At 30.4% G+C, this 26,640-nt stretch overlaps 1 protein-coding gene across 4 annotated transcripts in view; it reads right to left on the minus strand.

Annotated features, from left to right (window-relative positions):
• LOC119616044 (dopamine D2-like receptor) overlaps positions 1 to 26,640 on the minus strand; it is a 126,260-nt gene that overhangs the window by 96,221 nt on the left and 3,399 nt on the right. For all 4 annotated transcript variants that reach the window (XM_037972191.1, XM_037972189.1, XM_037972190.1 and 1 more), the window contains exon 2: positions 7,977 to 8,033. The gene's annotated coding sequence lies outside the window, so the exon portion shown is untranslated. The remainder of the gene's footprint in view (positions 1 to 7,976; positions 8,034 to 26,640) is intronic.

Here is a 26,640-nt window from a genome sequence, read left to right on the forward strand (position 1 = left end):
ACAGATATACTTTGAGTGAGTCTGTAGTTTGTTGTTCTCTTATGGGTGTGTCGGATAAATAAGAAGTGTGCAGGGTTGAATGGTGATGGATGAAAGTTATCTTATACAAGTAATACCATTGAACTTTCCTTCCTTGTCCAGGTATGTTCAGAGTAAACTCTGTTCATACCAGATTTACTGCAGTGTGTCCCTGTGAGCAAGAACAAATTCTCGGCTTATTTGATGGATTCGTACTTCGGTCTACCGGTTACGCCTCTAGGTGCTGTTGCCGACTCAACAAAGGCCATTGCATTTGCAACGGGGCAGCAATGGTCAGTGATTAAATAGCTCAAGTACTTGAGCTACTTGAGATAGGCCAACACGGCAGGTGTTCACGTAAAGCGCTTCGACATTAATAGGTACATACAGACGGACAGGTGGACATGGCTAAATCGATTTCGCTATCACTAAGGACTCGGAATATATATATTTTATAGGGTCGCAAAATTATATTATAGAAATAAGCACTTAAGACTTTAATCAAATTTAATAGTTAAAAGTAACGATTGATTCCCTCATGTCCATACGAACGTCCAAATTTGGGAGGGACCAAATAAAGAAAGTTACCCGAAAGTTCTTACTAAATTACCCTTGTAACCTACTAATATATATTTCTAAATTATGTTTACTCAAAATAAAGATATTTTACATCTACTTGAATCTTTAATACGTCATTTCCAAAAAAGCACTTCATTAACATTAATTGATCTCGAGTATTATTTATTTTTAGTAGTTAAGTGAAATATATTGTCATCTATATGTTCTTATAATTAATGGACTTAAGTGTTTCTTTAATCAAATATAATGTAAAAGTATTTAAACACATTAATTAGTGTGAGTGAATGTGCATGGGTTCGGATGTTTTAACATTAATTAGATTTCTTGGAATTTCAGTTTTTTTTATGCTGATAACATGACAGATAATGATATCCATCTACAACAACATTTGAATAGGGGAGTAACAAAAGAACTATCAGATTTAAGCAAAATAAAAAAAAATATATTTTTAATGGAAACATTAACATGAGCAACAATTTCTTAGAAACCTAATGTTTTAATAAATTATAAGTAGAACCGTAAAAATATTAGGTTTAAAACCTTGAAAGGTAAAAAATTTAAAAAAAAAACTAAAATGTGCATTAATTAATGAGTTTTGCTAAAGGATACAATATTTCAATTAACAATTTTTATATTAACTTGATTATTATACATACATGTTGCTTAATAGTTTCATGTAGAAAATTTATGAATTTCATAACCATTTCATACATATTTCCCAGAATGATTATTTTTTAATTATTTCATTAAATGTTGGTATACATTTATATTTATAAAATAAGAAATGTGTAATTGCTAATAAATTCTCTGAATACAATTACAATTTTCCTAAAATATGTGGGAAAAAATACACGCTTTTTGTTAAATAACCAGAAAAAAATTAAATGAAATTTATTTAATTTTCATTATGAATTTTATATGATGTTTTATATAATCTAAGATTTATTACCTATGAGCTTTCCCTTAACTGGGCATTATCCTTTTGGGAAATATACAATTTAGTTAATTTTATTTGAATTAGTTTTTTATTAATTTAGAAAAGTACAAGTATTTGTCTGCAATATAATTTTATCTAATTACTAATTAGAATGAAATTTAATTTACTACATGTGTAGTTTAATGAAACAACCCACAAAATGTTGTCTTGAGAATTGTTTAGCAGCATGTTCTTTTATTAATAAATCGAGACAATATACTATACATACATTGACGCACATACATACATATGTACAAATTTGATTTGAAGGGCATTTTGCTTAAGTGTGATTAATTTTAGCTGAAGATTGTACTTCTTTTTGAAACCATACCAAGTAATGGAAGTTATGAAATTACATATGTATATTTTATTATAATAAGTATTATGACAAAGCATTTAGATGTACATAGTTTCATCACCACATTTGTCAGAAATACAATTTATTTGGTTCAATTATTGACGGATCTTCATAAAACATGTTAGAGAGATTTCTGTTAATATAAACATGTTTATGACGAATTTTATCATTGTACTCGTATTTTAAGCCAGTCATGAGAGTTAAAATAAGTTTCTGAAGTAGACCTTATATGGGGAATAGGACCAGTTATGAACCGATTTTCTTAAATTTTTTTATGTCGAATTTCGTCACAGTTATCGTTTTTAAAACAGTAATGAGCCTTAATTTTTTCGTTATTTGGTCAATTATGCACCGATTCATATGAACCGATTTTCTTAAATTTTTTTATGTCGAATTTCGTCACAGTTATCGTTTTCAAAACAGTAATGAGCCTTAATTTTCTCGTTATTTGGTCAATTATGCACCGATTCATAAAAAAACTTGTTCATGTCAAATTTTCAAAAATATTGTGACTGTCAAAAAACTGTTTTCCGGCGGGCCACTTGTATGGGAGCTATGCGAAAACGTGGACTTATATTACCCATTTGTAATAGCGAACAAACCTTAGCTTAGGGAATATCTCTTCGATATTTAAATCTTCTAGCTCTTTCCTTTTGGTCTCTATCGTGCTTTCAACAGACAGACGTCCGTCTGACATGGCTTGATCGTCTTAGAATTTAATAAGGTCCCAAAATATGTATACTTTCGTGTGCAGACGACCAGTATTTCGATATGTTACAAACGGAATGACAAAATCAATAGAAATTATAGTCGGTCGAGGCCGACCATATAATACCCTACACCTGTTACAAAATTAAAATGTGATATAGTTTTAATTTATTGTTGAATAAAATTGTGGACATTTAAGTTAAATTTTGAAGGGGGCTTTGTATAGGGGCTATGTTCAAATCAGACCCTATAATTATAAAATTCATGAGAGTCATCAATGCTAGAATAGAACTTTGTTTTGCGACCTGTGATTACAAGCTTTACAAGCCCTATTCAGGGGTTCAGTTGTGTGGGGGCTAAGTGAAATAATGGACCGATTTTAACCATTTTCAATAGGATCTGGTATCATAGAAGATCATGTGCAAATTTCATTGAATTATCATCAAACCTGTAGTTTGATTACAAACTTTACAAGTCCTATTCAGGGATTCAGTTGTATGGGGGCTAGGTAAAATAATGGACCGATCTTAACCATTTTCAATGGGCTTTGTTTCTGGGACAATAGAAGATCATGTACCAAGTTTCATTGAATTATATTCAAAATTGCGACCTATAGTTTGATTACAAGGTTTACATGGACGGACATAGCTAAATCGACTCAGAAAATGATTGTAAGCCGATTGGTATACTTTAAGATGAGTATAGGACCAATATTATTGAGTGTTACAAACATCAGCACAAACCCAATATACACTCCCCACTAAAGTGGTGTAGGTAATAAAAATTGATAGCATATATGTCAACTCTGAACATTGATTCAAATTTAACGGTATATAGAACTTAAGAGATTGAAAAACTATTGAGAAGCAATAAAAAGAATAAAACTAGTAATTGCTTAATAAATATTATTAACTTTTTCAAATTTATTCACTAATCAATAACATTTTTCGCTTGACAGTTTTATTTTTGAACGTAACGCACTCATAAATAGAAATCAAAAAGTAATTTTCTCTACATCTAAAGTTCTGAAATTGTTTAGTAAAAATTCTTAAAGGAATTTCTCTTTACATATTTACATATTTTTTTTTACATAATAGTAACAAACTTTCTAATGTAAGGACATATGTAATATATATACGTATACTTTACTTTTTTAATTAAATATCACTCATACGCAACATATGTACCTTGTCAAATGATGATACATACAACATGTACTCGTTTGTTTGCTTTTTAGCTTTTAAGAAAACTTATTAAAAACTTTGAAAATATATGTTAAAATTTAATTGCAAACACTTAAATAAACGATGTGTTAAAAACAGTTATAAAATACACTTTTCTTCTAAAAACAGAACTCAATTCCAGGAACAATTTAAAATTTCATTACAAAATGATGTTAAACAAAGACAAATTGTTCGTTGAGAGCTAAATATGAAATTAAAATTCTAAAAAAATTTATGAGTGATTTATTATTAACACAATGTTGTAATAATTTAAATTGATATTGGGAAGGATTTACAAAAAATAAAACACCTGTTTAGATTATTTTGCTACAACATCATTATTATCGTTTTGAGCAGTTTCGATTCTAAGAATTATTGATGTAATTTTTGACAGATTCTTTTTTTTTTCGTTTTTACTTGTTATTTGATTTGTCACAATAATTCCTTATTGAAGACTTCAATAACAGGAGTATTCAAAAAGACATAAAAAATAAAAACAACAGAAATCCAAACAAATCTATAATGAACAAATATACAGGATTTGACCTTAAAGAATATCAATCAGATTTCCGTCATTTAATGTCAGTAATCAATTTAAAGTACTTATTGTTGGTACTTTCATTTTACATATACTTAAATGGGTGTTTGCACTTTTTTTTGCTTTTTTACTTCTTTCAGCTGTGTGTTGATGACAGTAAATATATTCACAAGAATGATAATAACAACAAGAAAAAATATAACGAAAAACAACAATGTTAAAAGTGAATATAATCCGCACCAGCAAACAACCAGGTGGGCGTTCCAATGAAACTGAGTGAGTAATTGTTTTGAGAGGGGAGAATAAGAAGTGATTGAAAAAACAAGTTGAAAACTGCTAACCACATTTTTCAATACTTTATTTAGAAGTTGTTGTTGATGCTGGTGCTGCTGCTGCTACAAGGCTGCAAGTGTAGGTGAATGAATAACTAAATAAATGGATGCCTCTACAACGCCAATACATTGGGTGTGTAGAATCAAGATAATCTACTGAATAAACAATAAACAATCACAGATAATTCTCTGAAATTTGTAAATTTGGCACCTTTTTTTCACAGGCACACACTTTCATTTACACGCTCATGTTGCCACTGACACAGAAATTGAATGCTGATTTAAGAGAAATGCAAAGTTAGCAGAATTAAAGCAAAAAAAGAACAAAATATTATATCATGAGCAGAAAATAAGTATAAAGTATTTATTCCTTAGTTTTTTTTTTTTACTCGGAAATTGTGATGAATTTATAGGTATTAAAAGAAAGATACAAAAAATGTATATTTTTTATAAACTTTTTACGTCATTGCCACCAAGGATTGAAATAAAGACATTATTTTGTCGTTAAACTTAAAGGTGCCACACCGCAGAAAGACAGACGCACATACATATACCAAAGAAGCAGAGCAAAAATATCAACTTGCAGATGTATTGTACAGACAAGGGAAAAACTAACAAATACACACGTGTTTTAAAGCTATAAATACTTTTACACAGCTGCAGATACAAAGATACAGTTACAGTAACATTATTTCCAATGCTAAATCAAACATGAACGAATGTATGAATGAAGTGCAGAGTATATAGCGGTGGTAGTAGTAGTAGTAGTAGAAAAAACAAACGATAAGATACAGCTAACGATAAATACGACAGTATTCTGATTAAAAGATTACTTTGCCAAATTGAATGTCATTTATTTGTTACGTTTTTTTATTCTTGCTTTCTTTTTCCACTACTATTTATTTTCTTTGTTTACTCTATTTACCATTTTTGTTTTCAATTCTTAGTAAAATGTCATGTATGAATGTGTTTGTTGTGTGTGTGTGTGTGTGTGAAGAAAATGTATTTGAAATCTTTTTGAAGAGTAAATAAATGGTAAGATTGTATACATACGCTCAAAATAAATGAGTTGTATCTGCTTAAGAATACTATTTCAAACAAATGCACTTTATTTTGCTCAAGTTTTTAAGGGAATTCAAAATTTGAAATGAAGATGAAATATATAAATTTTCTTTAAAAATGTGTATGGTTTTTGGGTTAACTCCTCCACATTTTAAGAATTTTCATTAGGAGAATTTATTGCTGTGCCTATAACCACTTGAATACCATATAGGGAATGAGTGCTAATGAGTATTGTGAAAGTGTTTTGGTTTAAATGCTAACAGTATTCCTTAAACAAAGAAATAATCAAAAACATAAAATTTATTTCTTAAAATAGAATATTTTACTATTTAACACATAGAATATAACACAATGTGAAGGATTACTGTTACAAATGTATTACTATTTTTTGAAAAGTTATATTGTATTTAATTAAGTTTTATAAATAAATAATAAAAAAATCACTAGTAATAAAAAATTAACCTCTGACTTTAGAGTACATACTTATAAAAAGCGTCATCCTAATAAAATTGCAATATATTTTGTATTCATAATCAGATTTGTTTATAAATAATTTTTGCTAACTCCTACTACCTACTTTGTGCAAATCCCACGAAAAGAAATTATATTCAATAATAAATTCGCAACTAAAAATAAATCATAATAAAAATATCAAATTTTCAACCACAATATTATTCTTGTCTTAAGTACAGCAATTCTCTGAATTTCAACTTTTCTGCCAAACAAACAACAAAAACATTTTGAATAATTCTTTTGAAATGAATTGAAATAAATATTAAAGCGTATCTGGTTGTTTGCTTCAAAGTCCATGGTCAACAGTTTTATGTTTTCGTTTTTTTTTTTTTTGTATTAAAAACTATAATAATTAATAGTTGAAAATTAAAAGTTTTTTTTCCAATATGAAACTTTGTTCGCTTTTCTTTTCATTGTTCCGTTTTTTGTTATTAATTTCAAAGAAACGAATATAAACTCTTTCGCAAATCGAACAGTCTTAATAATTATTTTCTAAAGATATTGTCTTTGTGTACTTTCGGTTATGTCCTTATGCAAGGACACTTGGCATAGGAAATATATTTTTGTTATAATAATTATATTAGAATAAACGTTATTGAAATACGAAGGTGAAAAAAAAACATTGTTATATAAAATATTTTAAATGTTAGAATTTGGAATAAATGTGAAAGTCACTTACTTAACTTAAATTAATTGCTTAAAAAATTGTTATATTAGTTGAATTAGTCAAAAAAAATATATATGAAATGTGACTGAACATAAACTGAACCAGACCAGAACTAGAACAGAACTAGAACAGATCTAGAACAAAACTAGAACAGAACTAGAACAGAACTAGAACAGAACTAGAGCAGAACTAGAACAGAACTAGAACAGAACTAGAACAGAACTAGAACAGAACTAGAACAGAACTAGAACAGAACTAGAACAGAACTAGAACAGAACTAGAACAGAACTAGAACAGAACTAGAACAGAACTAGAACAGAACTAGAACAGAACTAGAACAGAACTAGAACAGAACTAGAACAGAACTAGAACAGAACTAGAACAGAACTAGAACAGAACTAGAACAGAACTAGAACAGAACTAGAACAGAACTAGAACAGAACTAGAACAGAACTAGAACAGAACTAGAACAGAACTAGAACAGAACTAGAACAGAACTAGAACAGAACTAGAACAGAACTAGAACAGAACTAGAACAGAACTAGAACAGAACTAGAACAGAACTAGAACAGAACTAGAACAGAACTAGAACAGAACTAGAACAGAACTAGAACAGAACTAGAACAGAACTAGAACAGAACTAGAACAGAACTAGAACAGAACTAGAACAGAACTAGAACAGAACTAGAACAGAACTAGAACAGAACTAGAACAGAACTAGAACAGAACTAGAACAGAACTAGAACAGAACTAGAACAGAACTAGAACAGAACTAGAACAGAACTAGAACAGAACTAGAACAGAACTAGAACAGAACTAGAACAGAACTAGAACAGAACTAGAACAGAACTAGAACAGAACTAGAACAGAACTAGAACAGAACTAGAACAGAACTAGAACAGAACTAGAACAGAACTAGAACAGAACTAGAACTGATCTGGAACTGAACTAAAATTAAACTACAATTTATTTTAACTATGGCATATATTAAAATTTACTTACGGTTTGATAAATTCACTACTTCCGCCACTTGTGGAGTTTGCTTTAAAGAAGATTTTCCTGAAATAAACAATAACAAAAAAATATTCTTAATAATTGTACTTTAAATTTAGTTTTAAACAATTTCTTTAAATGTGACACTACTGCAACTTGTTAAAAACTTTAACAACTAAATCTGTTGCTACTGATGTTGTTGCTGGTTTTAGTTTCATTTTGTTTTTCTAACATTATTTTAGTTTAAGACTGCATGTGACACTAACATAAATAAAACAAAATAGGAAAAATGAGTAAATGAATAAATGAGAAATTGAATAAATGAATAAATAACTGAATGAATGAAATTTTCCATTTTCATTATTTCCGTTTGTACTCCTATTTAGTTTCCATCTTGATGCAGATTCTCATTATACATTAGCTGTTGTTGTTATCGTTGTTGTGGTTGTCGTTGTTTTGTTGGTCATGTTGTGGTAGTTAGACAAAATAACAAGTGTAAGTGAACCATGGAGTACGAGAGAAAGAGAATGGAAAGTGATTAAAGCTAGTGGTTAAAGAAAAGGAGGAGGAATGTCTGTGTGTTTATGAAGGGCTAATAGGGATAGTGTATAACCTCGAGTTATGTAATGCAGTCCATAAATAAGATCAACATAGTTTTTCTGATTTTTTTCTTTATTTGTTACATTTTCTTTTGTCATTTTATTTATTTTTATTTTATTTTAGTTTTCTCTCTTATATTACAGAAAATTGTTGTTTTGTTATCGCCTGCTGTGCTGTTAAATCAGTGACACTTTTAAATTGGTTTTTAAATAAAACCACAAGACAAATGGTCGATTTTTTGTGGATTAAAACAAACTGACAAACCAAACAAACAACAAACAAAATAAACCAGTAAAATATCAAATGGAGTGGAACGCACTATACAATAGAGGAGCGAACAACAGCAATAAATAGGAAACTAGGTAAAAATCTAAAGGACCTTTAACCGAAACGCATATTAACACATAACTGTGATTGTGTATCTTATACATAAACATCATCTACGTGGTTATTTTCATTTAAATGTTTTAATGGTGTATATATATCTATAAAAACATTTATTTATTTGTGTGTGTATATGTATGTATGTATATTTATACACTTGTGGCACAACTATATCAGCGCATTATCAAGAGCAGCGACAGCAAAAATATTTTCTATTTTTATGTACAAATGTACATTAGGAGGGTTTCATTTATAAAGATGATAAAATTATTTACTATATATTGCCATTTGGCCCACTGTGTTATTATTGAAAAGATACAAACCTAATTTGATTAATCCTTTTAAAAAAATATTTATTAGCGATACAAGAGATCAAGCAAGAGCCTTGTATCACATCTTCGTATACTGTAGAGCGAACTAATCTCATTCTTTTCACCGTCGTCTATTCCAAAACCTTTTTCAATCCTAATACATTTCATTAACAGTATATATAAAAAGCTATAGGTCAAGTTGCAGCAAGTTCATGATGACCTATTCTGGTTTTTTGTTGAAACTCTTAGTGTCCCTCTGTAAATATGTCGTGTAGATACTTGTAGATGTTACGATTATAAGACACTCTAACATGAGATTCATCCCATTGTCAAGGTACCTATGACAATCAAGATGCCGGGCGGTTTTAATTTCTAAACAAGTGTATTACTAGTTCCTAAAAGTAAATAAAAACTCCCTAATATTTATGTGTATCTATCGTTAAGTGTTATAAACATTGCCATTGAACCAACCAGCTAGTCAACGAGCACTTTGCAGGAATGAATATTAACAAATGTCATTTGGTTGTTAAAAAATTTAAACAAACTCTCTTATTTACCGTCACGCACAACCCAAGCTGATTAGACACTACTGACACTTGGAAAATCCCTTGCCATTGACTAAGTAGTCTTGAATACACTCATAAAAATGTAGTCAATAACTACTACAACGAATTGAACAAACAATTATATGTTATGTTATTTCTTTCCTACTTGATGCCAATCAATAATAGGATGCAGGAGCAATTAATTCAAATCGGCATTTCATGTTTAAAAAAATTTTAGTTCCATGGTATCAACCATTAATCAATACTTTAAGAATTTATTAGTAAAATGCCTGCAGAATTTAAGTTCTTTTTGGAGGATCTATAATTTTCCAATTTTATCAATTGCACTTAACTTTGAACTAGTTGCTGGAGAGCAAAATAGTAGAATTTAAGTCTGAATAAATTATAAAAATAACACAAAATTCTACCAAAAATATTTTCCCAGTGTAGACAGACTTGTGTCGCAGTCAACAGCAGAATATCTATAGAATGTACAGGACATTACCAAAGATATTCACAACTTTACGTGACCGCAAAGTGTCTTCGTTTTAATATGGTGCAGAAGTGAAAATAACGTACAAGCATGAAACAGAAAATATTGTTAAATTGTGTTTTTTTACTACTATTTATTCTTCTGATATGCCGTGTGGCAAATGTTTAAAAAAAAGCGTCCAAAAAGAAATGACTAAAAAAGTTACGCGCATAAAAAACAATTTAGTTAATTGTTATTTTCACTGCGAGACATGGAATGATTTTAAGCATAATTTAGCTAATTTTAATTAAATAATGCGCAATGATTTCGTGCTCTTACTCTCTTTGCACCTAAATAACTGTTGTACCTACTTCTTTTTTTCTGCAGGGGTTTTCATTTCTTAAATTGACATAAATAATTTGTAAAACCAATTAGACGGAGTGTTAAAAGTTTAGCGGTAATAATTAAATGACACGCAATTTTTAAAGTCATACAATTGTGAGTCATTGTTTATAATATTATGGTATTTTTTGTTTGGTTTTTATCCGAAAATAAATAGATAAATACACAGTCAACAATTTTCAAGCTCAGGGACCCTGGATGGGTCTGGGAATTTTTCCATCACATGCAGCTTTACAGATATCTCGTCTTTTGTCATATTTGAGACGTTATAAAAAACCGAAGACATTCATATTCACATATAAAATTGTTTATGTCTGAAAGTTGTGAAATAGGGTTGCCTAAGTAGTTGGTGAGTATCATAGGAACCTTGACCACATGCTTGACATTCGTTGGGAACGGCACGGTCTATGTTGCTCCATGCCGATCTTAGTTGTGCCAGAACTATTCTTGTTTTCCACAGCTGGTTTTCTTCTGTGTCTGCTATGGGCGGTGGGGAAACTCCATGTACGACATTCATGCGGTATCTTGCAACCGCAGAATTTATGGCATCTTTATGATCTATTGAATCCTGCACATAACATACTTCGGGGTAGCATCCAACTGTGTAGTGTTTGTCATCATGGGTTCCTTGACTGGGAGGACCTCGTGTTCCGAGGTAATTTGTTGACAGAACGTTACAGTCATTAGGGAAGCATTTTGGCCGCTTTGAATTTTTCTCCACTAAGGAGACCATACTGGAGCAGCATAATTAAACACTGACCGACCAATCGTACTTATTATATGTAGCTATCAAGGTATCTTGATCCATACCCCAAGTGCTGCTGGCTACAGCTTTGAGGAACTTATATTTCGCAACTTTTGCATGATTGTAGTGACATGATATGAGGAGGAAAATAAGCTATCAAATGTGACTCCCAAGATCTTTGGGTGATGCAAGGTAGGAATTTAGACTCCACTTCCTTCGTCCAGGTGGTAAAAAATGTTTATGACGACTTCGCTGTTGACAGTTGCATGTTACGAGCAGTGAAGCTCTTATGTATTTCATTGAAATAACCATTAACCAGAACGCATAATTCACCAATGATGTGATCCGTCGTCATGATAGTACAGTCGTCCGCATAAGATATCACATTCTCTCCTAGTGGAGGTTCGAGGAGTTTCGAGAGGTAAAAATTAAACAATTACGGCGATAGTACTCCGCCTTGGGGTACGCCTTGTTTAACTCTACGGGATCTGGAGCATTTGTTTCTAAACTCTACGAAAGACTGACGGCCATTCAGATAATTGGCAATACATCTCATGGTGTTGTTGGACATTGTATATAGTAGGACTTCCTCAAAGAGTGTGGTATGACGAAGGCTTTCGACAGGTCAATTGCCACAAGGACTGTCCTTTCAGAACAACAAAGTCCAATCTATCGGCTTTAAAATAAAGGTATAAATACTGTTATACATATTATCTTATTTATTCTTCAATGAACATTCTATTATCAAATGTCAAAAAAAATCCAAACACAATTTAGATTACAAGTTGACTACTATTTACTTATTAGTTTACTGTAAGTAAATATTCAAAATTAAAATTAAATTCGGTTATTTTCTTATTTTAACTAAAATTTTAAAAACTAATGGCATTTGTTATCGCTTTAAACACACATGAAAGGATTACATTTATTGAACAAAAATTTATTATGTTTGCAACAACAAAAAGCAATCAATATTGTTTTACAAGCCGTAAAAAGAAAAGAATGGTTATTTGAAAAAGAATTGTCTACTTTTAGGAGCTTTGAAAGCAATAAATTCATAGCAGCTACAGAAATACTTAAATTTATTATTTAATATTGCCACAAATACAACTTAAAACAAATTTTTAATTTATTTTATATTTGAAATGTTAGAAACAGCAAAAACTCAACTATGTAACTTGCCTTTTCACCTTTAGTAAACTGAAAATGTTTCTTTGACATTTTTTTTAATCAATAAAACGTGTTATTTTCTACTTTTTATTTTGTTAAGTTTTGTTAATTTTTGTTGGTTTAATACTTAAATAGTTTTTGAACTAATACAACAATAGTTTAGAGAAGAGTTAAGCTGTCAGAAACTGTTCTTAGTTTTTATGACACCTTAATTTAGTTTTTCTCTTATATTGAAATCATATTATTTTTCTATTATCAGCAGATTATAAAAAAAAACAATTATTTGTGAAAAGGAAATGTGGAAAAATTCTATTTTTGAGCAAAACGAATGGAATTCTTATGTGGGTTAAAGAGCTATTTCAAAATACATTAATCTGCCTCATTTTAAGTTCATATAACTTACATATATTTTTCGACCTTTAAATACATATGTATATCTTTTATTAAAATAGTTTCTAAAATTATAAAATATTCAAATAAAATTATAAGAAAATTTTAAAAAGTAATAGTGAACAAAATCTCTAGTATTCACAAATGAATTAAATATGTAAACAGAATTGTTTAAAAATATCAAATATATAATTTTAAATTCATAATAATTTACAATAATACAATGGTATTAACTTCGTCAAAAATAACTAATCAAAATAATGCATATTTAATTATTATCGTATGTATGAATTTTTTGTTTTTCATTATTAGCTGAAATAACCTCAATAATTTGCAAAAACATGACATAAATCAAAACTCGAAAAAAACACCCATAAATAAGAACAACAAAATCCATACAGTTGTAATAAATAATAATGTAATTTCATACAAAATTCTAAAAATCGAAATCAAAACCAATTCAATTCCAAGTTTTCATTTCATTATGCATAAAATAAATATGAAACAAGAAAAACAACAATAACAAAGTACAGAGTAATTTTTATGCAAATATTTGTTCATAATTTGATTATTTTTCTCGTTAACAAGAAGGGGAGAGAGAAAGAAACAATACCAGCAAAAAAAAAAGCGAATATCTAATGCAACCGGAAACCAGGTTAAAATCATAACCAACAATAACGCCAACTCCAACACATTAGTATGAGCAAAAACTGTGCCATTACCCAGCAATAAATAGCACAGGCAATTATATGTACATACATACGTACATAAACACTGTTTGCATTAGAATGGTCCCACAATATTGGAGACAAACTTTGTATGAACTCGTTACACTTTACAATAATTTTTTAAAATTTTTTCTCTGAAAATGGTTTATTTAATGGATAAGAAAATAACTAAGCAGTGGTAAAGCGAGTAAGACATCAAATTAACGAACAAGAAGCCCAGGTTCGTATCCTGTGTGAGCAATTTTTTTGTGCGTAAAACAAAACAACTTTTCAACTTCCTATCTGCTAGAACTTATTTAAGTAATTATTTATAAGCGAGCGTGTTAAGACTTGCCTCCGAATTAGTGAAAACGGCTTTTTTAAACTTTTTAACTCATTACTTATTCGGGGGAGTTTTTCAGTTAATATTTTCCTACCGAGAGCGTCCTCGGGCGGCGGATAGGGGATGGTGATGGACCATCTGTCCTCTCCCAGCTATGGTTTCACTTAAGCTGAGGGAGGGCAGATTGTTCTCCACCTGGGAATATTGTATTCCCGCGGAAAAAAACTAGAGAAATACAAATATGGAAAAAAGGCAAATGTTGATCTACTCTTGAATCATGTGTCGTTGTCATCCTCCAATTGTGAGCAACAGACTACTACGGAGGTGGGTACCTTGGCCTCAGTGGCGGACAATGCGTCAAGTGTACAGTATGTCATTGGCAAAAACATAGGGGTGAAAGAGAAGATGTACTCGGAGAGAGCTATGAACTACCTTAGCCTTTAAATATAGGTGAGGGTTCCGACTCTGAATCCTCAGATGATAATAACAACATTATAGCAAATCCCAAAATGTATGAAGTAGAGAAAGTGTTGAAAGAGGTGAGTGATAGCATATCCATACTCACTAAGAAAAGGCTTTATGGAGCACAGGACTGGAGGAAGTTGCAAGGAGGAAGTTGAAAAAGACGCTTCAGGAAATCATAGTTAGTCAATCGCACGACACTCCAAAGGTATTGCTATTACATCTGACATGGCATGGCTATAAAGCTGCCGGATGGCATGTTCCTGGCACTTTTTCAGCTGCAGTTTTCATTGCATGATTAAAATTCAAATATATCCTAATTAAATGGCAAGAATCCTATTTATATCCAAACCACGAAAACATAGCTACGCTACACCTAAGTCCTATCGACTGATAAGCCTTTCGTCCATTCTATTTAAAACCTTGGAACGCATAGTTGATAGTGTGGGTAAAAGCAGTATACCAGGCAAAGACCTCAAATATAGACTAGACTATATCGAGCCCTTTTTGTAAAATGGACGTAAGCGACTTGATTTTCGTTTTCTTATAGAAATCGGTAATTTAGGTCTTTTAGCATCATCTTTGAAAATTTCGTAGCTATAGATCCAATGGTTTCAACTTTACAAGAAAAAGAAAAAAGACTTAAATACACATTTATTTTCTGTTTATGAATTTTGTAACAGCAAGGTGTCGGTTACGTCTAAATTTTCTTTTAAAATATATTAAATTTATAGAAAAATTTTGAACAAATTAACGTATTAAATTTGTTTGTGAATGAAATACAACATATCTGAGTATAATTGTAATAAATTCATGTAATTATCACTATGCCATTGCAATTTATGTGCTGAAATTTATAATTTTCTTTAATTTTTTATGAATTTAGTTCATTCTAATTACTAATTACATTGCATTTATATTACTACTATTTAACCAACTCTTATATTTGGTTGTAAATTTGTGGATTTCGGAAGGCGGACCTGTATATGGTTCACTTGAAGGGGGATAAGTGAAATCATGAACCGATTTTGCCCATTATTAACACAAAACAACATTTGTCATCAATAAGCATTTTTGGAGAATTTCATCACTATAGCTCCTAACGTTCGGAACCTATCCGGTTTTCAACATGTATGATTGACACGTGCGAAAAATTATTAGAAAGCGTTGTCTGTAGAAGACTAGAGGCAAGTACAGAAATGGTAGGAGGACTTTCAAAAACACAGTTTGGTTTTAAGAATGGTAAATCAACAATAGATGAAATAATGCTTGTAGTTGATACTGCGAAAAATGCCATAAAAGGAAAAACATGGATAAATGTAGGAAAAAAGCAAGGGAAACATGTACTGCACTCTGCCGCATAATGCCCAATAAAAGAGGCCCTAAATACCTGCGTCGGAAGCTTCTTGCAGGGGTTGTAAGGAGTATAATAATGTATGCTGCTCCCATATGGGCAGAATCAACAAAGTTTCGCACATATCGAAATAAAATTGCTTCTGTAGACAGATTAGCATGTCTACGTGTCTGCTGCGCATTCCGGACGGTGTCGGAGGATGCAGCATCAGTAATATCAGGCATCCTTCCAATTGAGCTACAAGCTAAGGAGGCGCAAGAAATATTTGAATCCAGAAATGATTCAGAAGATGAATCTGTACGTCAGCTTGCAAGAAATGCAAGTATACATAAATGGCAAAGAAAATGGTCATCATCTAGCAAAGGTAGATGGTCATGGGAAATTATTCCCGATGTGCGTGCTTGGGTAGAACGGAAACATGGTGACCTAGATTTCTACCTTACACAGTTCTTAAGTGGGCATGGTTGCTTTAAAGCATACCTGCCGCGAGAATGACCCATATTGTCCAAATTGTAATGTAAACGAGGATGCAAAACATGTATTCTTTGAGTGTCCCAGATTTATAAATGAGAGAAGAGAACTTGAAATGAAAATTGGTTTCCAAGAACTAGACTACAGACTAGACTATAGACTAGACTATAGACTAGACTATAGACTAGACTATAGACTAGACTATAGACTAGACTATAGACTAGACTATAGACTAGACTATAGACTAGACTATAGACTAGACTATAGACTAGACTATAGACTAGACTATAGACTAGACTATAGACTAGACTATAGACTAGACTAGACTAGACTAGACTAGACTATAGTCTAAAAGAGGAAGGGTATACCAATAGGTGAAATGGAATCCGAATGTTCTAGCAAAATAGCGAGCATCTAATGAATAGATTCGATAGACATACTTTAATTGAATATATGTAAGTATGTATATAAGTAAATTTAAATTTTTGTTTTGTCTATTTTTGGAGCACCACCCCATTATACATTCAAATAGGATATCCGACAATACATTTACATATATATGAATCTGTATATATCTGTATGTATATAATACCACGATAAAGCTAATGAAGCTTAACGTTTAATGGCAAATGAAACGTTGCTGTTGTTGTTCATCTTTGTTAAACTTTCAATACACAATACAAAACTGATGACAGCAACAAAAATAAAAAGCGCCAGCGCTAGACAGTGACAATCAATATAATGACGATGGCGATGATGAAGAAACTGATGATGAAAAATATTCATTTCCAGTAATATCCAACCAATACCTTTTATTTTGAAATAACTAAAAAAACTTTTTTTTTTTTCAATTTTATATCAACATTTCATATGACCCTTAACACCCGCACCAACGGTACACCATTTGCACGTTGAACGTTTTAGCAATTTACTAAACAACATCAGCAACAACATACACGATATAATTGAATCAACAACTTTTAGAAAGCAGCCAAAAAAAAGATACTGAAAGATGAAATAAAAACAAAATTGCAATAAGCTGCAAAATAATTTGTATTTTCCACAGAAAGCGTCCCCAATAAAGAGGAAAACTGTGAAAAAGGAGAAAAAAATATACTACATGAAAACAGGGGAATCATTGAGTCAATGAAAATGAAATTACTTGAAACAATTGCTAAAATAAACTCAATGAAAATGATAGCGAATGAGAACACCAAATACCCCCGGTGAAATTGAAAAAAAAGGAAAAATTAACAGACATGACCAGTGTTGTCAATCATTTGAAAGAAAAAGAGAATAATGGTAAACAAGTAAAATTAAAATTGTTAAAATAATATTAAACTAACATAAAAATTTGTTAGCAACTGTCAATGAATTTAATTCAGTTTGAAGATGTGTCACAAAACACAATTTCGACCAGTGAAATTCAATATCGTTTAACCAATACTATAAAAATTAAATGTCTAAAAAGGACTGAGAACGGAATAAAAATACTTAAAACAGTTTTCTAAATATTAAGTGAAAGAATTTTTTAGTCAGGGAAATTGGATACTATATCTGATAGAATTTCAAATACACTTATTATAAGATATTTTTAAAAGTTTCTTTTAAATTTCCCTTTAAAACATCAAAATATTAAACATTTCAGTTAAATCTTAAAAGGAAATATATTACATTAATTTGACAGTAAATCTGAATCTTACCAGCACAAAATTGCTGCTGTCAGTTAAATAATAAAAACGCTGTTTCAAGTCGTACGTGATAGCATTTGTCACAACATGACATTTTCAATAGATAAGAAAATATTATAGTAACAACCAACATTCTTCTAGCTACTAAAAGCAGTCAAAAATTTTTAGAATTTTTTTAAGTTTGTAATATATATAACATTACAAGAAGGTATATTAAGTCAAGTTCGACTCTGTGATACTCGTCATGATTGTTGGGATTTATGTTTATATAAAACTTATTTTATCACGATACTAGTTTTTAGAAGAGAATTGTTGATATTCAAGTCTTTTTCTGAAGGGTTTTTGTATGGGGGCTAGGGTCAAATGGTCTTTACGAAAATCGGCAGTATCATTTAGACTTATATAAAACTAAGTTTTTCTAATTTTTGCTAAAATACTAAGGGTCTTATTCATAAACTTTTATGAAAGGTTTATAAATCAAATTTTCATACAAAATTTCTTCTATAAACCTTTGATAAATGTTTATGAATAAGGCAGTTAAGCATTAAACATAATTATGAGTTTAAATGCCGTATTCGAGGGGTCCGGATGTATGGGGGCTAGGAAAAATAATTGACTGATTTCCACCATTTCAACCATAGAGTTCGTTCTTGGACAAAAAGAGGCGTACGTGCCAAATTTCATCAAATTATCTTAAAAATTGCGACCTGTAGCGTGCGCACAAGGTTTACATGGACACACAGATGGAGGGGCGGACAGACGGACATAGCTAAATCGATTCAGAAAGTGATTGTGAGCGGATTGGTATGCATTAAGATGGGTGTAGGGCCAATATTTTTAGGTGTCACAAAGATCAGCACAAACGCATAATAACTTCCCCACTATAGTGGTGTAGGGTATAATAAGTGATAGTATTATATTCGGCTATACCGAATGTTATATACGCACCATCAAATCATATAACACGAAGGCTACTCTATAAATAAACTTTGATATTATGAACATCAGCGTGATATCTTTGAATTCGGAACCGTGCTCTTCCGAATTAAAAACATATGGGCTGAGCTCTTCCGAATAAAAAAAAACAAATATGACCGTTTTTCATAAAATTTTACATAATTTTTTTAGACCGATTTTGGTTCATATAAAACATCGACACTCTCCGCATGAAATTCGGTAGGAAGATTTACATCTCTATAAATGTTTCTTATATCAAATTTCATAATTGATCACGTATTTTTAAGTCAGCAATGATCGTTAAAGTAATTTTCTTATCGACCAATCCTCAATAAATTTGGTAGAGAGATTTCAACTCGTATAAAATATATGTGTGTCGAATTTCATCGCTTTTCTCATATATCTAAGCCAGTAATGAGCTTTAAAGTTATTTTCTGAAGGGGAGCTTATATGGAGGTCAATCATATGCAGATTCTCATAAAAGTCAGTAGAGAGGTTCTGGCTCGTAAGAAACTTATTTCTGTCGAATTTCATTTCTATACTTTTCTGTACTTTTAAGCCAGTAATGAGCGTTAAATTAATTATCTGAAGGGGATCTCATAGGGGGTAAGGTCAATTATAGACATCAAAATTTGGTTAAGTGATTTAAGTTCGCAAGGAACTTACTTGGGTATAATTTCTCGTATTTTTAAGTCAATAATGATCGTTTTGTTTTTTGAAGGGCACCTTATATGGGGGGTTATGGACCTATCAACATAAAACTTGGTAGAAAGTTTTTGGATCATAAGGGACTTACTTATGCCAAATTCCATTGCTATACTAGTATTTTTAAGCCAGTAATGAGCGTTAAAGTAATTTTTTGAAGGGGACCATATATGGGGCTTAGGATCAACTATGGACCGATCCACATAAAACTTTGATAGAGAGATTTTGGCTCCATTGGAACTTATGTGTGTCGAATTTCTTTTATTCTTAAGCCAGTAATAAGCGTTAAAGTCATTTTCTGAAGGGGACCTTATATAAGGAGAGGGTCAATTATGGACCGATCCACATAAAACTTTGTTATAGAGATTTTGGCTCCATTGAAATTTATGTGTGTCGAATTTCTTTTATTCTTAAAGGATCCTTATATGGGGGGTAGGGTCAATTATGAACCGATTCACATAAAATTTGGTAGAGAAGTTTTAGATCATATGAGACTATTTATGTCAAATTTCATTGCTATACTAGTATTTTTAAGCCAGTAATGAGCGTTGAAGTAATTTTTTGAAGGGGACCTTATATGGGATCAACTATGGACCGATCCTCATAAAATTTTGTACGGAGATTTTGGATCATATGAAACTTATTTGTGCGAATTTCATCGCTATACTCGTACTTTTAAAACAGATATGCCCGTCCACTTGTATGGGGCTATCCGAAAACGTGAACCGATATTGCCCATTTTCAATACCAAACAAACCTTACCTATAGAGAATATTTGTGAAAAACTTCAATCTTCTACCTCATTCCGTTCGGACTCTATTAAGCTTTCAACAGATAGCAGACGGACAGACATGGCTAGATCGTCTTAGAATTTGATAAGGGTATTACAAACGGAATGACAAAATCAATATACCCCCATCTTTTTTGATGGTGGATATAAAAATAATTTTTGTGCAATTTTTATAAAATTTAGAAGACAAATTTTAAATTTTAATTTCTTTTAAATACATATTTCTAAACCAAGTTATTGATTTAAAAATGTCTTTATTATATATTATTTGCAATTAAAAATATTATGAAAGATCAAAAATACGTTTATTGAAATATTAAATATTTTTTCTGTGAAATGTTTTTCTGAGTGAGTTAAAATAAAAGATAATTAGATAAAGTCGGCTCTAAATGGTTTGGTTAAATTTTACTAACATTTTCATCTGATGTTTTACATTCTAATTTTCATAAAGAGATAAATATGTAATTGTAAATGAAAAACAAAAAATACATACAATAAAGAATTATTTTGAATGTGTAAATTTCACGTAATTAAAAATAAACAGTTTTTTATTTATTTAAATATCAGAAAAAAACATTTTATTGTTTTTAATTTATTTTTCTAACACCCAACATATAAAGTAAATATTTTGTTTAACTTTAAAGCTATTTAAGGTTGTGTTGTTTTATTTACATTACACATAAAATTTAAAATAATACTTCCCACATAATCAAAAAACGCTTAATACTGCGGAAAAAAGAGCGAAATTGACAAGCGCTAGAATTGAACAAAAAAAAACTTTCCAAAAGTGCTGACGTTTTATTTGTAAGAAAAAGAAAGCCAACAAAATGTTTAAGGAACACAAGTAAGACATTGAAAGTAAAAGTCTTTAGGCTAAAAAAATTAAAATCTACAAATCTTTGCTAAACACACCGACCTACACGATAATATTAAAACAACAAATAAACAAACAAACACATGTACTTTTTATATTTTATCAATTCATAAGGATTTACACAACATACATACGAAAATAATTGTCTACACACATACATACATATGTACATACGCTTAAACCCATAGAATTGTTATAATATTTATAACATACATTTAGGCTATCGCATACTGTGATGATCGTAATAATAATGAAATTGTATGAAAAGCACAACAATTTCGCCTGCTACTTGTGAAAAAAGAAAAAATCAACAGCAAAGGAATACAACAAAACCAAAGAATAAAATCACGACTGGCAAATATAATTTCAATTTGGCTGTAAGTGCTGTAACTGTTTTATTTACCGTTACACACCCAATCACTTGTTACGCCAAATACCAAAAAGCAACAACATGAAAACAAGAAAAAAGAAGCAAAAAAATACACGACAACAGCAAGTGAATACAGTTTTATTATACAACCACTCACACGCATTAATAAATACACACATACATGTGCACAGAAAAGGGGAGAAATATAAAAATACATCACACCCATATCCTTAAAGACATACATACATATGCAACAATTTGCCCTTGGTTATCTTCAAATACTGTCAAGAACATTCACATACACACACACACAATTACACATTCCTTCTCACATCCGGATTAGAAGAGGAGTAAATTTTCCATATAGTACCACCAACAATATTGAAAATTATGTACTTTTTAAATTTGTTCGATTTGGGGGATATTTGTCTTTAGTCATTATTTTATTGTAATCAATCTTGCATTCTCTAACAATTCTCGGAATGTCTGTATGTATGATGTCAATTTAAGATATCTCATTTTGGATAGAATTCTATTCTGTAATAGATTGTTATTTTATGAAATTTTCCATTTTGACAATTTTGAATTGTAGGATTATTGTTAATTCACTATTCCTAGATACTTTACAATATGTGTTACTTACTTTTAGAATTTATAGGAGACTGTATCCAGAATGGCTGAGCTCAACCGTGAGACTTTATTGTTAACCCAGCAAAGACTGAAAACGTCTTTACAAAAGAAATATAAAAATTCCTCTGTATATTGAACACTGTTTCCCGAATAAGAAAATACTGTTGACCGACAGAGTTATGTACTTTGGTGTAATCCTGGAGCGGAAATAAAAAGAAGACACCACATAGAGGTTATAACAAGGCACTTTTGTATACACTATGACTGGTTTAGAATAAATGATTTCCGGAACATCGGGCACTAATATCTAAATAAATCACTATAGAATGTTTTTCCCACCAACATTTTCCATATAAATGGGCACACAGCAGGCCCGATGGTAACTTAGGAATCATCAACCTAACCTTATCTATGCCCATCCATCGTTTTCGGTATAGAGTATTTTGATCATACATTACCTACATTTTATATAATTATAAAAATATATTTACGTTTAAGGGTTAATTTCGATTTTTTCAAGAAAATTTCCCAATATTGCATAGCTTGAGTTTGAAAAAATTTTTTTTTAAATGCATAACAGTAAAGAATAAAACCAGTTTTCCAAAAATTTTAACAAAAAATTGTTTTTCACCGAAATCCTCAAAATTCAAATCGCAGTTACTGCTATTGTGTGATAGATATCGATCTAATTTCTTTAATATTTTATTATCTTCTTTATTGTCTATAAGTAACATGGACATTTTTTTAAATTTTAAAATTTTCTTAACAAAACTGCTAAAAGTTTGAAACTGGAGTTTTGAAATTGCCGTCTGAAGGGTTTTCCATTTATAACTACACCCCAAAAACGGTGTACGCTATCCAATGAGAATGAAAACTCAGATTTAAGTTAATACGAATATATTTAATGTAATGACGTGGTTTTATTACAATATTTCCCAATTTTTTTAATATTTCTCAGATAAGCGTTTTGTGACACTAAAGGATCGGAAGAATTTGTAATAACTTTTACAATTTTTAACCGATATTTGTGTTTTATATGTTATTGGAATGATAATTTCATATATATTCCAATTATTTGCTGTTAAAATCCAAAAACATTAATTTAGTGCCAATTTTTTGTAAAAAATCGTTTTCTCCTTCAGTACCGTAGTGTCACCAGATAGAACGCGGTCCTATCGCGCCAAATTTTCCCAGAATCTATTTCTATAACTTTAAGTATAAGTCTAGTGGCAGAGACGGCCACACTACTGTCAAAATATTTTGTATTTGGGACTCAAGTTTATAGTCAGAAGGACTAAAAGTTGAAAATGTTGAAAATTTGTGGCTGATACGACTTTTTTATTTCTTTATTATACCCTACACCACTTTAGTAGGGAGGGTATATTGGATTTGTGCTGATGTTTATAATGCACAATAATATTGGCCCTATACCCACCTTAAAGTATTCCAATCCGCTTAGAATCATTTTCTGAGTCGATTTAGCTATGTCCGTCCGTCTGTCCGCCCATGTAAACCTTGTAATCAAACTACAGGTCGAAATTGTGAAGATAATTCAATGAAATTAGGTACATGATCTTCTATTGTCCCAGGGACGAAGCCTATTGAAAATGGTTAACATCGGTCCATACAACTGAACCCGACGAATAGGGCTTTCAAGTTCATAATTATGTTTAATATAATCGTATCTCGACAAAAAACTGCAAAACCACGTTCTAGCCATTATGACTCTCATGAATTTTAGAATTATAGGGTCTCATTTGACTGTAGCCCCTATACAAAGCCCCTTTCAAAATTTTACTAAAATGTCCACAATTTTATTCAACAATAAATGGCTTAAGTATATGAATCTGAGACAAGGTCCAATTCAACTTAAATGCTTTATTATATAATTTCTTACTTGTTATATTTAATTTTGATATTACAAAATGTTTTCATACTTTCGTAAAATTAAAAAAGGGTTTGAATAAATAATATTTCGTATTATACACGAACCATTCGTAAATATTACGAAAAAAGTAGTTAAGAAATTTTTTTTAAATTTCGCTAAAAGAATAATTCTATCACAAGTACCAAACGTTTGAGAAATTAAGTACCACTTCATTTTACTTTTGCGAAATTTATCATCCCAAGCACACAAATATATTATTGTTGTTTACTTATTTATGTATATGTGTTGGTATTTATAAAATCCCTGCCAGCAATTTTGTAGTCGACTACGAGAAAAATTCACTTCTAGTTTACTTTTACAGACTGACTATAAGCTAACTACAATGTAATGCAGAGCTGTCCCGAAATTTTGTATTTGGCAACGTAAAGAACCGACTTTTAAATACTAACTACAAGCTAACTATAATGTAATGCAGAAGTGCCTCAAAATTATCTGGAGAGAATTAATTGTATTTCAACATGTTTTCTCTTGTTTCTCTATTATTATGATTTTATTTGTTAACTTTAGTAGACTGACTATAAACGAACAACAATGTAATGCAGAAATGTTCCAAAATTTGGTATTTATTAACGTAAACAACCGACTTTTAAAGACTAGCTACAAGCTAACTATCATATAATGCGGGAGTACCCCAAAATTATCTGGAGAGCATTTTGTTTCGACATGTTTTCTCATGTTTCTTTATTATTTGGAATTTGTTTTACATTTTTGTCATTTTCTTCTATACGTTGTGAAATTTGAGTCAGTAAATTGGAAAAATTAATCATAAAAGGTTAAATATTTTAAAACTCGGTCCCTAAATTCTAAATTCTGCTGATTAATACTGTAAATATAATACATTAACAGTTAACATTACACAAAACATTTTCAAATTTATTTTAGATTTGGATCAATGGGAATCATGGAAATAATGAACAAATCATTCATAATTTTATGGAAACCGGTGTTATTATTAGTTCCCCTGCAGAAAACTGATGTCTATTAATTTTAACGAACTAATATCATAACTTGTATTAAACCGAAATGTAATTTAGATAACTAGTAGTTAAATTTTAAATATATTTAATTAAAATATAATTAATTAATACAGTAGGGAATTCAAAAGAAAACTATTGCTTGACTTTTCTGCAACTAACTTTAAGTTAGTTAATAAAGAGTTACCTTTAAGCTAATTTTTTAGTAACTAACTTTAAGCTAGTTGAAAAGTCATGCAGAGTCGGACAATTGACTACTGCGTATGACATCACCATGTTAAAATAGTCAGTTGGTTCCATTAAAAATAATCCAAGAATCAACCATAACTAGTTGATGAAAAAGTCGGCTTTTAATGCATTTAAAGTTAGTTGAGTTGCTGGCAGGGATTGACTAAAGGGGAGATGTACATACTTATATACATACATTAGAGTGATTTAACACAGAACAAGAACAGTTATAATTTCAGGAAGAATAACATTTGTACAAATTTTAACATCCATTTATAAACTCATCACATAAGAACAATTTAATACATTGTGATATTTTTAATTTTTGTACATTTTAAATATTTTGTAAAATGCGAGTCACTCTAATGTTAAAATTTCAAAGTTTGTTCCGTTTCGTAACATTTTCTTTTTTTTTGGGGGGGGGGGGGTTTGTAAAGAAATTTCAGAAATTTATAAATCTTTAACTAAATCATACACATATGGAAGTATGTACGGAAAAGAATTATATCTATATATATTTTCTCGTATTTATATAAAATACCAACAATGATCCATAAATGATGAAAAGAAAGTTGATTTCTTTACAAACACAAAAAAAAACAACTAAAACAAACAGCATAAATTGTAGATTAAATTCTCATAATGTTTGAGGTTGTAAGGAACATCAAAAAAATAAATAAAATCGTGAGGGGAAATCTAAAGAAACCATTGCACAGCATGGAACAAATCAACAGGAAATTTTCACTTTTATTTGGAGTTTTTTTATCAACATCTTTTTTGATTATTGTATTCTATTGCCCTAAAACCAGAATTAAATGGTAGTCTAATTCACAAAATAGATATGAACAGACAGAAAAACATCACATGCAAACATTCTTAAATGTGTGAGTAATTTGGTACATATATATGTACATTAGAAGTGCCCCAACAATCGCTTTTTTGCATATTTATTATTGTTTAAAACTAATTGATATCAAATTTTACACCAATCGAATAACGGGACCCCGTGACGGAAATTGATTACAAATTGTAAAATAGAAAAAAATGAGACCCATCAAATCCAAATTCATATTTTTTGGGCACTTCTAATGTACATACATACATTATATAATATTAAATGACGGTGATGGTTCCTGCTCCTATGTTTTTA

This window comes from Lucilia sericata, unplaced genomic scaffold (assembly GCF_015586225.1).
Source record: "Lucilia sericata isolate MDLA Ls3-8-SP2 unplaced genomic scaffold, ASM1558622v1 Contig000053F_arrow, whole genome shotgun sequence".
Lineage (NCBI taxonomy): Eukaryota > Metazoa > Arthropoda > Insecta > Diptera > Calliphoridae > Lucilia > Lucilia sericata.